A 13751-nucleotide genomic window follows, 5' to 3' on the forward strand; every position below is an offset into this window, starting at 1 on the left:
TGCTAATTGAGGAGAACTTCACAATGTGTCCCATTTTAATCACATGAGTTAAGTAGGCAAGAGGTTTCTATTATCCCCACCATACAACAAAAGATGGAGGGTGCCAGGTTCCACAAATATAAGCACCATGATACATCATCTCCACATTTTTTTAAAAACCTCAGTTTGAACAAAGAGGATATGTCTTGCTGATGAGCACTACACCTACCAAACTAAGTAGAGAAGTAAATTACATTAAAGAGAAAGCTGAAACACACAGTTTGAAGCCTGACTGCTAAGTGAGCAACAGTAAGCATCTCAACATATGGTAAGTTAGTGGGAGGTAAAATAGCTATGTATTGATTTTTTCCTTCTCATCTGCCATATGATAGATGACAGGTTTAAACAAACTACTGTAGCACAGCACAGAAGTTACAGGCAAAAGACACTCATACCTAAAGAGCCAAATCGTTCAAACATGTTCCCATTTCTTATACACATAGAAATGAAGGCAAATGCTGCTAGTAACAGCAGCTTTACTTATGATGGATTATTTCTCAGTCACTTAACAGCAACCAAACATGCTCTGCAGCAGTAATTATCTCACCTAATACTAGCCTTCCTCATTGTGGGAAAAAGTGAAGCAATCTTACAATCAACAGGACTGTCTTATTTTCTTCACAGCATTAGGTGACCTCTAAAATCTGGAATCTCTTCAAAACCCTAAGATCTGAACAGAGCTTCTCACGTAAATTTTGTAAGGAATGCTACTGCAGTAATTAGGAATGCCTTCAATAGACCTCTTTCACCGAAACACAGACCATGTGTGCAAAGAAAGAGATTTACAAATACATTCAAAGGCTATAAGGGAAGACATGTAAATATTTGGTAGAGTACCATACGGAACACAACAATCAGGAACTGCCAATTTGATGGAAGGACAAATGGAAGGAGAACACTTCCAAATTAATATTATTACTTCTGTTTCTCAGCAACCACAATATGAATAAGAAACTGCAAAATTAATTACCTTAACGCATATAATAGGAGTTCAGAAAATTTCTTTCTTATTCTTTAAAAAGATGCCACAAAGATAAGCCTTTCAGTTAACATGATCAAAAAGTAAGCCACCAGTTTACTTACAAAATCTTTATTTTGTCATCTGCATGTAAACATTTCCAGAAGCAGAAGATTAAGTCAGCGAGCTAAATGAAAAATCATAAAATATTTTGCCGGCATGACATTGTAATTAAACAACTAAAAGCCCCAAATAGCAAAGAGACAACATGATGCTGGCCTATTCAGCCATAAAATTCATTTCCAATAACCACATTTCAGCATGCAGCTTAGATCATACGTAGCATTTTCCTATTTGAGAGCATGCAAGATGGATTGTTACAGGCTCAATTGTCCCATACACAGGCAAACAACATGTAAGGAATGATTAAATCAGCAAGATTCCCCCACTGAGCCTCCTACACATGCTTACACTCAGGCAAAGGAGAGGTGGGGTCTCTCCCAAGAAACAAAAGCATAGGATTATGCGAGAAGCCTTAGACCATCTGCACAAAGTCATGTGGTCAGGGATTTCCTCTTTCCCTTGCTGTGTACTGGGCATCCTTTCCCACTTCCAGTCTGAGCTGCGTGGTGGTCAGCAGAGCCGGACTTAATTCCCAGCTCAGGGACAAAAGAGAATCAGGGACCAGGGGTTTCTGGGGCCCTCTTTGCCCATACTTACTGCCTTCAAAGCTAAGCCACTTAAGGATGTAATCCTTAATACCCCAATGTGCAGAAGTTCATAATGTCTGGGTCATTGTAAAATTCTGCATACCTTGGTCCTAGCCCAGTCTCTTTTGCATTCCTGAGAGTGAAGTCAGCCAGGCACAGTCACCCTACTTTCATCCATCTTCCAGGCACAGAGCAAGGGCCTTTTCCCTGCAACCGTGAAGCCTGCAGGAAAGACACAAGCCTTTCTCCATGTGTATCCCAGTTTTATGTGAATTAACAAGCAGAGCATCAGCATTTTGTGTTTTCTATTTTCTGTAATTAATTTAAGTTCCTTTCTCCTTGTCTGAGGTAGAGAGATCACGGAAGTAAAAAATGTTCTTGACCTCAACAGGACAACTTGTTACGTTATGGCAGAGAACTCTTTCCTCTTTCCTGGCATCTGAGAAGGGGGTTACAACTAACGTTCCTGTTGGTTCAGTTTTTCCATGAGGCCCAAGGGGGAATTCTATAGCATTTTTCCAAATATAACGAAACATTATCTGCAGTAAAGGCAACTCACAAAGCAATGTTTGGATGCTCTTTGACTTCAGTATCCCTAAGCAACTTGCTGCAGCAGATCCATTTTTCTGAAGTGCTCAGTGCTCCCTAAACAACACTCATGCCTGTGTGAACAGTCTGCTCTATGGCAGTGATTTCTGAGTCCTGCCTGCTCTCTCCCTCCTTATCAAGCTGCTTTTTCAGCTCCCTGAAATATTATTGCTGACATAATCACATTGCCCAGACAGAGCCCAAACCAAGCCAACTACTGAATTCTCTGGGGCTTTGGATCAGGTCAAAAGCAGTGAAAGCACCCAGAGGATGAAGTCACTGCTTTTCATTTCAGAATGGTCCTTAGAATATGCCTAACTTTAGGTATTTTATTCTTGACTTTATGGTAGGCTGGCAAGGTACACTGAGACAACATATTAAGACAAGCTTAAATTCAGATTATTGCATCTTTATTATCTCAAATTTGCAGAAAAAATAAATAAAAAATAAAATCAAGAAAATTTTACATTAAGCAAACTATCGTTTTGTTTAACTCTGCTAAATACAGAAAAAGAATACTCTGTTCACCCAAGACACTCACTACATACTGAGCTTATCAGTTTTGCAATTTATGAGACACTCTGCAACATCTTCTGTGTTTGTGAAATGCAAGATGACCTCAGGACCATCCCCAGGAAATCCTTAACTCCTCATCTACTCATCACTACTCATCAAAAATATTAAGTAGTCATTACCTTCCAGGTCCAATCAAACCTTGTTAAATATCCTCCAGAGATGTATATAAATTGGTCAATCTTCCAATGCAAGATTCATGTCTGGACTTAGATTTTGAATAATATTCAAAAACTAGGAATGTCTGGATCTCAAGGTTTTGAATCTGGAATAAATCAAATCTACAGTCTAGTTTGCACTTAAGCTCTACATTTTCGAAGTGCTTCCAGTGTAATATTTTAATCTGGTCAAATTGCTACTTTTAGTGAGTGGAGGTGGTTGAAAAAGTTTCAAAAATCACGTGTTTGATAAAATTCTTTTCTTGAAATGTGAGATTTTAGGGGGGGGGGGAAGTCCATATAAAAATCTGCAACATTTTCTGGTAACTTACCATTTTTCAACAACAAACTACTATGGATGGTAACTATGAAACTGATAAATGAACACACACACAGAGAAACACATGTAGAGCACCTCATTTTCCATGCGGTGGTATGTATTTATGATGTTAAGATAAACTGTCACTGCTCAATGTCCCTGACAGGAACAAGCCTTCTCTAGTGGGGACACTTGTTAGGGCCACCAGCATTTGAAGAACTGAGCAAAACTACAGTAGTGTGGCAACAGTACAGTGCTTTTAATAAACTAGGTCAGTTTCAGTTATAAAGTTTGTAGCTGTTACAGCAAAAAAGCTAACACCTCAACATGAACAAAAGTGAAAACTCAGCAGTGACCCTTGTAGAATTGCAAACATTTTTGAGTTTGTTCCTTGTTACTTTGCCAAGGTGCACGCAAATAAATGATTTAAACTGTGAGCAATTCCATTACTAGTAAATGAGAACAGTCAATTAATCAATGGTCATACCTCACTGTAAAAAAAAGTGCTTCTGGATTATCAGAGGGAACCTCCTGTGGCTTCTGTTTGTGCCCATTGCCTCTGGTCCTGACACCAGGCACCACTGAAAAGAGTCTGACTCCATCTTCTTTGCATCTTCCCTTCAGGTATTTCTACACATTAAGTCTCTTCTCCAGACTGAACCATCCCAGCTCTCAGCTATCCTCATCCAAGACGTGTTCCAGTCTCTCCCCAGTACTTCTATCTCTCTTTTGTACTGAGGAGCCTAAATGTGGACACAGTATTCCAGGTATGGCCTCATCAGAGTTTAGAGATAGAGATAAGCAGGAGGACTGCTTGTCTGGTGTTTTGGTTTTTTTTGTTGGGGTTTTTTTGTGGGTTTTTTTGCTACTATTGCTTAAAAAAACTGTTACTGCAGAAGAGGTGAGGTTCAGAAGTATTCACAGAAACCTGCAAGCAAAGGAAGGGAACCAGAAACTCCTCTTCACACTTTCTGGCAGCAGAGGCTGAGAAGCCCTTAAGCCAAATGCCCATGACCATTTGCTAGCCACGGGCTTATGGGAAAATGGAGATGCCAGCAAGCCCCACAGCAGGAGTCTGACTAGAGCTTTCTGGCCAAGAGCTGTGCTGCCAAGCTCCCCTCCAGGCCAAAGCCCTTCTGCCTTGATATGGAGAGAATCCCAGTGTCACTGTGAACCAAAGCTAGTACATGTAGCTCACTGGCTTACCAACATCTGGTGCCCTTTTTCATGTCTGCTTTCTACAGGTTTCTGTATGGCCATTATAGATGATGGATGAAAGAAAGCAGCTACTCTATTTACATGTAGCTCATTCTTTGGCAGTAATAGGCAAAATATCTTTCTCTCCTTGGCTCTGAAATACAAGAAGTTATGAACAAACACAAATGGATGCATGTGTATTTGCTAAGGACAGAATTACAGATCAAACTTTTTCCTCTAAAGAAATCCATCTCCCTTTGAGGCACTGTCTACAGAAGACTATCTCTTATTCTGCAAGTGCAGGCTAAGCATCAAATTTAACCTGTCATAGTATGTAGCACTGTTCCCCTGGTTTGTATTAGCATAAATGAATGCACAAGATAAAAGGATCATGAAAGATGTTCCCTGTTTTAATCAGTTTTTGTTCAAAAATGGAGTGGAAACAGCAGATCTGGCCATGCCGCTGTCATTTATTCTTATTGGTTGAGAAAATAAGAAAAAGTTATAATCAAGTTTGTCACAAGTATGATCATCAGGGAGAGTAGTCTTTTGAAAATACTGTGTTAAATAAAAACCTGAGTTCAGAGCACAGACTCAGAGGATGGCATTTCTGGCAAGTGTACAACATGGACTAAGAAACACACACTGTGTCATTACTCTGTGAAACAGAATTTCTGATGATCCCATTTACTAACCAGGAAATGCAATTTCCCTGGAGAAAAGCACTGTGTGGCTTTTCTGCTGTGCACAGATTTGTATCTAGAACTATTAATTTTTCCTTTCTTTCTGTATTATTGCATTTTTCATACTACACCAAGCTTTATGTAGATACTCTTCAGAAGCCAATAAACAGCAACTTTCTTTCTGTGCTTGGTTTGTACTGCTCAGCCATTGTATTGCTTTTTCCTCTCCCATCCCTGGGGACTAGAAGCACCAGGTCCTTTCACTTTCCCTTATAATACAAGTCTCTCTCAGTATTGTTTTTTGTGTTTCATATGGCTATTTTGTACTCTATGAGGTGATGTAGCCATTTAGGATCCAAACGAGGTGAGAGATGAAACAGTAACTTTATCCTGCAGGCTTCAGGTCAACAGCAGAACTGAGGGCTAAGACAGCAAAAAGATAAACCTCTTCTCAGAAAAACTAAATGCAAAGTTCATGAATTCATGTTTGCTAAGTCTAAACCATGAGGTCATATGTAAGATTTTCATTTTAAATGAATACTATGTTATTCTTAAAAAAACTAAAATCACTTTTGCTGTATTTTAAAGCAAATTGGCTGTTAAAATCTACAAGTCCACCTGTAGGACAGACAACCATAACAATGCCAGATTGTCATTACATCAGGAGTAACTTCAATTAAATCTATGCAATTATTCTGAAGCAAAGGAAACACTGGAGAAAAGGACAACCAAGCTGTTTTGCTGAGTTTCATTCAGCTATTTCATAGAGTTTCATCTGTTTCTCCACTTTCTCTGTATATTAGATGAAGCAACCCTGGAACACAAGGGAGCTGAGAAATGTGTTTCAAGAACACATGGAAGATTTCATGACTTATGTAAGTTGGCTACATTATTTACCACCACCACACCTATTTCCTTCCAAAAAGATGGTCACACCAGATTTTTCTGAAGACAATGAAGGCTAAGTGAAGAGATGGACTAAAAGGTCTCCTTTGTCTTTGCTAGAACATTCTATTTTCAAGCTGACTCTGTCCCCTTAGAAAAGACAGTGTAAAGCTGACAAGTGGGAGAACAAAACCAAAACATTTCACTCACAGAATATTAATTCAGCATGATCTTCATGAACTGAACAAATTGAAATTGTGGCAACCCCCAACTCATCCCAGAAAATCCCACAACAGATGACAAAAGTATCGAAATTGTCTCATTTTCCCACTAAAAATGCCTGAAACCAGATGGGGTTCCCCAAAGACATATGGTCCTACTTACATTAAAGTAAAATTCAGATCTGATCATTTCAACCCCCCATAACTAATCCTATTTGCCTAACCAAGAGTTAAAATAAGTAGCACAGCTCTCCTTCCTCTGCTGGTTCACTGGGAGTCATCTACTCTGCTTTTTCCTGCTTTAAGCACTCAAGAAAAGTAGCTCTTAAGGGCCACAAGACATTACCCTATAGATCCTATAACTTACATATTCTTCCCTCTTCAGCTTTTGGGAGGAAAGTTCTCCATTTTGCTTTCCCTTCTGAAGCTGTTCCTTAAGAGAAGGCATCTCTGGGTTTGGGGGTAGTTTGTTTTTTGTTTTGGTTTGTTCATTTGTTTGTTTTGCAAAAGCCATATCTGCAAGTTTTACTTACACCACCAGCAGATGGAAGAGGAAACCTGCATCTACAGTAACACAGGTCATTAATCAGTCCATAAAATTGTTGTCAAGACCTGGACAAAATTCATGGACTGCTCAGTGTTCATTAAGTTTTCAACAAACACCTGTAGAGCAGGGGGACTCCAGAGCACTTAAGACAATTTTGCCAAGATTATATTACCAAAAAATCCAAAAACCAACACCTCTGGTGTTCAGACCACATATCTTAGTGTGCCTCCTTTTTATTTACTTTAAAAACATCTTCTGCCTAGCAAATTTTAACCTTTTTACTCAGCTCTGTCCTCAAATACTCATCAAATATTCATCACTCATCACTTGCTCCTTTTCTTCCACAATAAATTCCTCTTTGGCCAACATCATGTGGTTTCCAGGTATCATTTAGTTGTCTCCATACTTATAATTTCTCTTTTCATAAGGGGCTAGAGGCTAGGACTTCTCCTAGTTTCTATGTATAGTGGGACTGGAAGGCTAGGGCTCTGCAGATTTTTAGCTTCTCTCCCCACTGGCAGCAGCCTGATTAGGTGGTGTGGAAGGGGCTAGGAAGGAGGGTAACAGAACCACACTTCCACGTATCTTTTGAACTAACTTCTGCCAGCTCAGTTAAATAACTACAAATTTTTTTAAACTTTCTCTGTTCCCCTCTTTTAGCCACCACATTAAAGGCATTCTGGCCAACAAAATAAAATGAATATATCGTTTATCCATTTTATATATAACTCAAATCTCAAAAAAAAAACCCAAAAAAATCACAAAAAACCAGAACTTGACTCAACTAACAGATTAGGAAGCCATGAAAACGTCAGATGTAAATGTATACACAAAAGTGCCAAATTAACAATTTGCTAAAATTAGGTCAAATGTATAAATAGGAATGATTCCTTATAATGTAACTTACTGATATGCAAAAAAATAAAAACAAAAACAAAAACAAAAGACAACTATGATGACAGCTTCTCAGTTACAAAACAGAATTTTGCATGGTAACTAACCATGGAGAACCAACCCAGCTCTAGGAGGATAATTTGTACCCAGTACAAACTTAGCTTAACACACTCACTACCACCATACATAAGTGACCCTCAGCATGGCAGCACAAATCACTCTAAACCCTCCCATGTTGATGAAGCCCAATTTCCACAAATGTACACGATTTTGGACACAGAAAAAGCCTGCAGTCAGACACACCAGACGCTGGTCTGTTTTTGTCCTATCCTAAATCAGTTCACATTTAAAACTCTGGTTTACCACCAGGGAGGTAAGTGGGTTTGTTTCCTCTGCCCTCTCTTCCCACTTCCCTCCCAGGCCACACATGAAGGTAATGAGAATGCATAATAAGAATCAGACCAAATGCCGTTTACTGCTTCGTGCTCATACAATAGCTGCACTCAGATGAGGGCCTCTTTGCACGGGCATGGCATGAGAAGGCAACTCCAAAACTCTCCTTTCCAAGGCTGTTTCTCTCACAAAGCAGTTATATGCAATGCCATTTAACTCTGAACAATCTTGTATCCACCTGAAAAGAAGACTAACACTTATTTTTGTCATTGCTCCAGACCAGAATAAACCCAATTTTGAAAAGAGAAGGAAAGACTGCACACAAGCCTCCCAAGGGCAGGGTACAGTCCCTTTATATCTTTTTATACAGCAAGGGATATAATCAATTTATGGCACTGCTACTTGCAAATTAACTTTCTAGATGAAAAAAATTTTCACAGTGAAGCTAACTACTCAACTACAGATGAGATACCACAGCAGTAGAGAAAAGAACATTCAAGGGCTCCATCTTAAAACCCTAGGTACCAATTCCATTTACAGTGAAGCATGTACACCAGCATTTACACAACAATGAACCTGCCAGAACTAAGGAAATAAAAATATTATTGTTCCAAGTAAAAATTAACCAAAATTGCTGAGCATAATTGCCCTTCATCCATGTATAGCTTTTGGAGCAAAGCATTTGAGCTCCAAGGTCTGCAAATAGAGACTGTAAGCAAGGCCAGTCAGCAGCTGGGTTCTGCATTTGCTGGGAAGACAATGTTTCAGGCTCATCAAGCCTGAAACATCAAACCAGCAGATGGAGTCTGAAGAAATTCAAGGTCATTGAGGGAAATGCTTTTGTCCTGGCCCTGAGATAAATCAAGGCAGTGCTGTTTCAGTACAGCGATAGCTGAAAAGCAGATTGGGGTGTTAAGGAAAAGCAGAAGATCAATCCTACTGCCTCCTGCTGCTGGATTCCAGCTGCTTGCTGAAGGGAGGACTTTATATATTCATCATAAAGGAACAATGTTTCCTCAAAGAAATACTTAATTCTAAAGGTCACTCTGCTTCCTAATGTAAACAATCCAAATTGCAAACCAGCACCAAAAGGCATGCCAGTATTTCACACAGGAAATGTTACTGAGATCAACTGCTGACTTGAATTTAAAAAAAAAAAACAGACTGCTTAAGGACTGATATCTGTTTGTTGGTCTGCCCTCTTGGGTCCTTGAATCCACTTGATTATGTCCAAGGAAAAGTCTTTTAAGGACACTTGAAAATATACTGGCACATACTTCACGACGGAAAGTTATTCTTTCGCTCTTCATTCCTCTGACAGACAATCCCAGGAAGCCGCAACTCTTGAGATCTCTTGATCAGCTTCTCCTGTAATCACAGTCAGGCAGCAAAGTCAAAAAGGAAACAGTAGCTATAAAACAATTTTTAACACTACTTCGGATTTTTTTTCTTCAAGAGTTACATTATACAGAAGACTAAAGAAAATGTGTACAGTTTCTTACAAAAGGGAAGCATTTATCCACTTGTATTTCAAAGTATGTTCTTCCTTTTTTGTTTTAATGCTTTTTTCCTTCCAGCAAGCAAGGAGAAGAGACAAAAAAAATAGAAATAAGTGATATATTGTGATCCCAGACAGCATCCTGTCCTGGTTTGCATCAACAGTGTCATGAAATAAAAAATGACACAATGTGCAACAGTTCTCCCAGCTTTGAAAAACATGTGTTAGGGTGGTGCATACACTGCAGAATACTGCAGCCAGAGTACACAACTGGAGCACTCAGGTTTCTATTTGTGAAAAATCTCAGAAAAGCATTTCAAGCACAAGTTTAACTTTTAACACATCTTTATCCTACTGATGTCCTGTACCTTGAACTAGTGCTTGATTTTTTTTTATTTTATTTTATATCCCTAAAGGTGAAATCCCAGCTAGACCAAAATTAGCATGAGGTCACTTCCTGCAAAGCCAGGATTTCACTTCCACCTTTGAATTTTCTTCAGATTAGCCTGGGAGAAACTGTGTGCCCAGAGTTGCAAGATTATTAGGTAACTGGTACAAAACCTGTGTCCTCTCTGTGTACCTCTGCCTGAGTCCCTGTGAAAAGGCTGGATTATGCAGGGAGAGCAAAGGCAATGAGAAGTCCAAGGGACATTAGCTAAAGCCTAGAAGTGCATAAAGTAATGATAAGCAGGTTTTTGTCAACTTTGTTTTTAAGGTTCTTCCCTCCTCCCCCTTTTTCCCCCCCCAATTGGGAAGTTGCATGAAAATCCTTCAAGAGAAGAGTGCAGAATCTACCAGAATGAACTGGTCCCTCTTCCTCATCCTCTCCAAGCAATGTCCCAAACATTGCAGAAGTCAGTATAAATCAACAAATTTCACTTTTGAAAAACATTTGATTGTGGGGTTTTTTGTTGTTTTGTTCTGTTTGTTTGTTTTTTTTTCTTTCTAACTATTCCAACTAACTGGTGCTGCAGCAGCCAGCACACACGGGTTCTTCTTGTTCTCAACAATGGTAATTTTGATGTGGTTTTCCTTACTGATGTCTGAGGAGGACCAGGAGACAGCAGAGGTAATTGGACTATCACTTAACAAGTCCTCGCCTGCAGAATCCCTTACTTTGATATGCATAAATTTATCTTACATGTTATTTCTGCATTATGCAGCCATTAAGTGGAACTTGGACGAGCTGCAAACTGGGCAGGAACCAGGGAGAATGGAAATGATAAGGGTGCTCCAGATGATTTCTGCAAGGCTGCAAAAGTATCAGGAAACTCAGAGCTCATGCACATGGGGTGTGGGTGACTGAGAGGAGGCAATAGCTTTAAGTTCCTCTCCATCCTGCCCAATAAATCTGTGTCTAACAGATCCCCACAGGCCTGTATATCATCTTCTTTTTCTTTAATTAGGAGACCAGCTGCAACTCCTTGGCCAGAGCCCAGCCAAGCTTCCCATGCTCCGTCCATAAACTTCTCCAACAAATAGTGCTAAGAAGCAAAAAACTGAATAGAAAATTTAGCATGTGACAAACTGTTCCGTGTGTGACCTCTGTACCAGGTAACCTGCAAATCTACATCAGGTTGACTTTCTGCATGACAAGAAAAAAAAAATGGATTTGTACAGTCTATGAACTTTATTTCCCACTCAGCCTTTCCCCTTTTCCCATCTCTCCACACATTATCTACCATTTCTGCACAATCTGAAAGAACAACAAGCACAGATTCCAAAATAAGTGTGTGCCATCTACAGCAGGATAGTTCCTCGTTTAATTCTGATGAAGATGCAGCTAGTTAAATATTTACTGGAGGGGAGTATATTGTCCCAGAGAATATTTCTGAGAACTTAATCCCAGAAGCAGGAGAGGCCAGTGTCATAACTCACTTCTGTCCAATATATCCAAGATAATGAAATACAGCTTCTTTCAACCCTTCCCTTTCTCTTTCCTCCAAGAAAAAATTTATTCTTTCAGAAATTTACTGGATAAATTGAGACTTGCCACTGCAAAAAGCTGAAAATCAAGAGCAAATCCAAATCGTGCATGTCAGTCTGCTACCAGTGAACTTAGGAACAGAGAAACTGCTGTCATGTGTATCTTCCACCTGCTGTTCCTCCTCTTTCCCTCAGAGCACTCCATTTAAAATAAAATAAAAAATCTGAAAAATAAATAAATAATCAAAACCCAGAATTGTTCACCAGTAGGCACTGAATTTCTGTACTATATAGAGCCTCTGAGGTGCAGATTTGATTAAAGCTTGTGAGCTCAAGTTACCCTCGAAGCTTGGCACCCTTTGAATTTTTTTCTTTCAGAGGAAAGGTAAGGAACAAGGGGCTGCTTCCACTGCCTGGAAACCTCCCCAGCCTGACCACTGCCACTTCCACTGCTGCTCTGCTCTAGTAGGGAGAAACTAAGATGTATCCATCCAAGTCTATGCTCTTTAGAAAGCAACAGTGGGGATGCTTCCAAATCCATTTCAAAGCTTATTTCAGAGTAAGTCTATATAGTTTCCAAGAGAAGTTGCATATTTCATCATCAACTTAACTCTGAAAATACCAGACAGTGCTGAAGTAGTTTTTTAGTAGCACAGTAAGCTGGCAGTGCAAACAGGAATGGCTGAAATCATCACTCCCTCCTGCTCTCATTCTGAGTCCCACATCCCATTTCCTCACTCTATCTTCATGTATTCACCAGGGAGCAGCGCCCAATATTAAATGCAGGGCCTCTTCAAACACAACCAGATGGATAACAATGGGTCATTCTTTAAATGAATCTTGAGAAGATCATTCAGAAGAGATGAAAGGACAGTGGAAGAAAAAAAACCCATGTGTAATAAACAACCTTCGATTCACCTTAGCCTTTCAAGTTAGTGATCAGACAGCACTGCTAGTTTTTGTATGGGATACACTGGGGGAAGATCATGCTGTACACTCCCACAGACTGGTTTAATGCTCTGTTGCTACAGTGATAGCCTCAGTAGCCAGAATGAGTTAAAGGAAAAAATAAAAGAAAGGACTGCTGAGAATGACAAGTCTCTCAAGATGGTAGAGAGCATCTTAGGTTGTTACCAAATAAAGTGCACTTAAAAACAGTCCGTGCTATGATGCTTTGTTCTCTCCTATAACAAGATATGCCAGGTTACAATTTTGCTGCAGACAGAAAATATTGGTAAAGGGTCTTTCTACATTTATTTACAGCAGCTTTAACCTCCCACCAAAGCACAGTAGGATGGTGAAATAGTGTTGCTGTGCTCCTCTGGTAGGTGCATACTCTGCACTGGGGCACAGGAGTAAGTGAGGGCATGGGCAGGCTGGACTGGAGTCTCCAGTTCCTGGACCCCTTGAGCACCTGGATGGGGAATGGCTGTGTGTCAAAGCTGGAGCCTGCTGGAACCATCGCAGATGTGCCAAGAGGGAAGGCCGTCATGTCAAACCAGCAGCAACACCAGTTGCCTGGCAGGAGCACATTCACATGGAAGGAGAGGGTGAAGAGGCAGATGGATGGTGACGTGGAGCTGCATGGTGTGTCACAGTACTGTCCTGTCACCACCATCCCACGTGCACCAAGGGTCCATGAGCATGACTGTACAAAGACATCAGCTCCTGGTCTTTCTTGCAAACCCTTAATTCATTATGCAGCTCTGACCCTCCTAAGCTGCGCACAGGCATAGCAGATAACAGGACAGAACATTAACAAGAGCAGGTCCCTAGGGTGAGATTAGTCTCCACCTATGCCTTAGAGGATATCAGTCCCATCCAAAATTTCCCTAAAGTAGTTAGTTGAGGACTTCAGTAATTAATTTGGTTCACTGCTCAGACTCTCCTTTGCTCCCAGTTATTCATCACTGTCCTGTCTAATTCACCATAAAGGAATTCCTGAGGAACTGCCCTGCTGTCAGGAAGGCTCTGTTTATTCAAAGGAAAGACCAAAAGTGCCAATAATTGAATGATTTCACTTGGCACAGACTGCTTAATTTAAATTTTTTTAGCAGAGCAACAACTTTGTTGGGGGGGAGGGAAAGAAGAAATTAAAAACAAGCTCTGAAGCTGAGAGACCCTACACAGTAACTACCATACTTTGCTGTGGACTCATCAGC

The 13751-nt window shown here is 40.1% G+C and overlaps 1 protein-coding gene across 10 annotated transcripts in view; it reads right to left on the minus strand.

The window, feature by feature from the left end:
* TIAM2 (TIAM Rac1 associated GEF 2) overlaps window positions 1-13751 on the minus strand; it is a 171229-nt gene that overhangs the window by 107393 nt on the left and 50085 nt on the right. For 4 of the 10 annotated variants that reach the window (XM_051801672.1, XM_051801668.1, XM_051801669.1 and 1 more), the window contains exons 3-4: window positions 9443-9533; window positions 1811-1929 (exon numbers count right to left, since the gene is read on the minus strand). The exons of 4 other annotated variants lie outside the window; for them this stretch is intronic. The gene's annotated coding sequence lies outside the window, so the exon portion shown is untranslated. The remainder of the gene's footprint in view (window positions 1-1810; window positions 1930-9442; window positions 9534-13751) is intronic. 2 more of the 10 variants (XM_051801670.1, XM_051801664.1) reach the window with 2 other exon arrangements.

The sequence above is a fragment of the Manacus candei genome, unplaced genomic scaffold, assembly GCF_025592945.1.
Source record: "Manacus candei isolate 608988 ecotype Guabito, Panama unplaced genomic scaffold, ASM2559294v1 h1tg000052l, whole genome shotgun sequence".
In the NCBI taxonomy this organism is placed as follows: Eukaryota; Metazoa; Chordata; class Aves; order Passeriformes; family Pipridae; genus Manacus; species Manacus candei.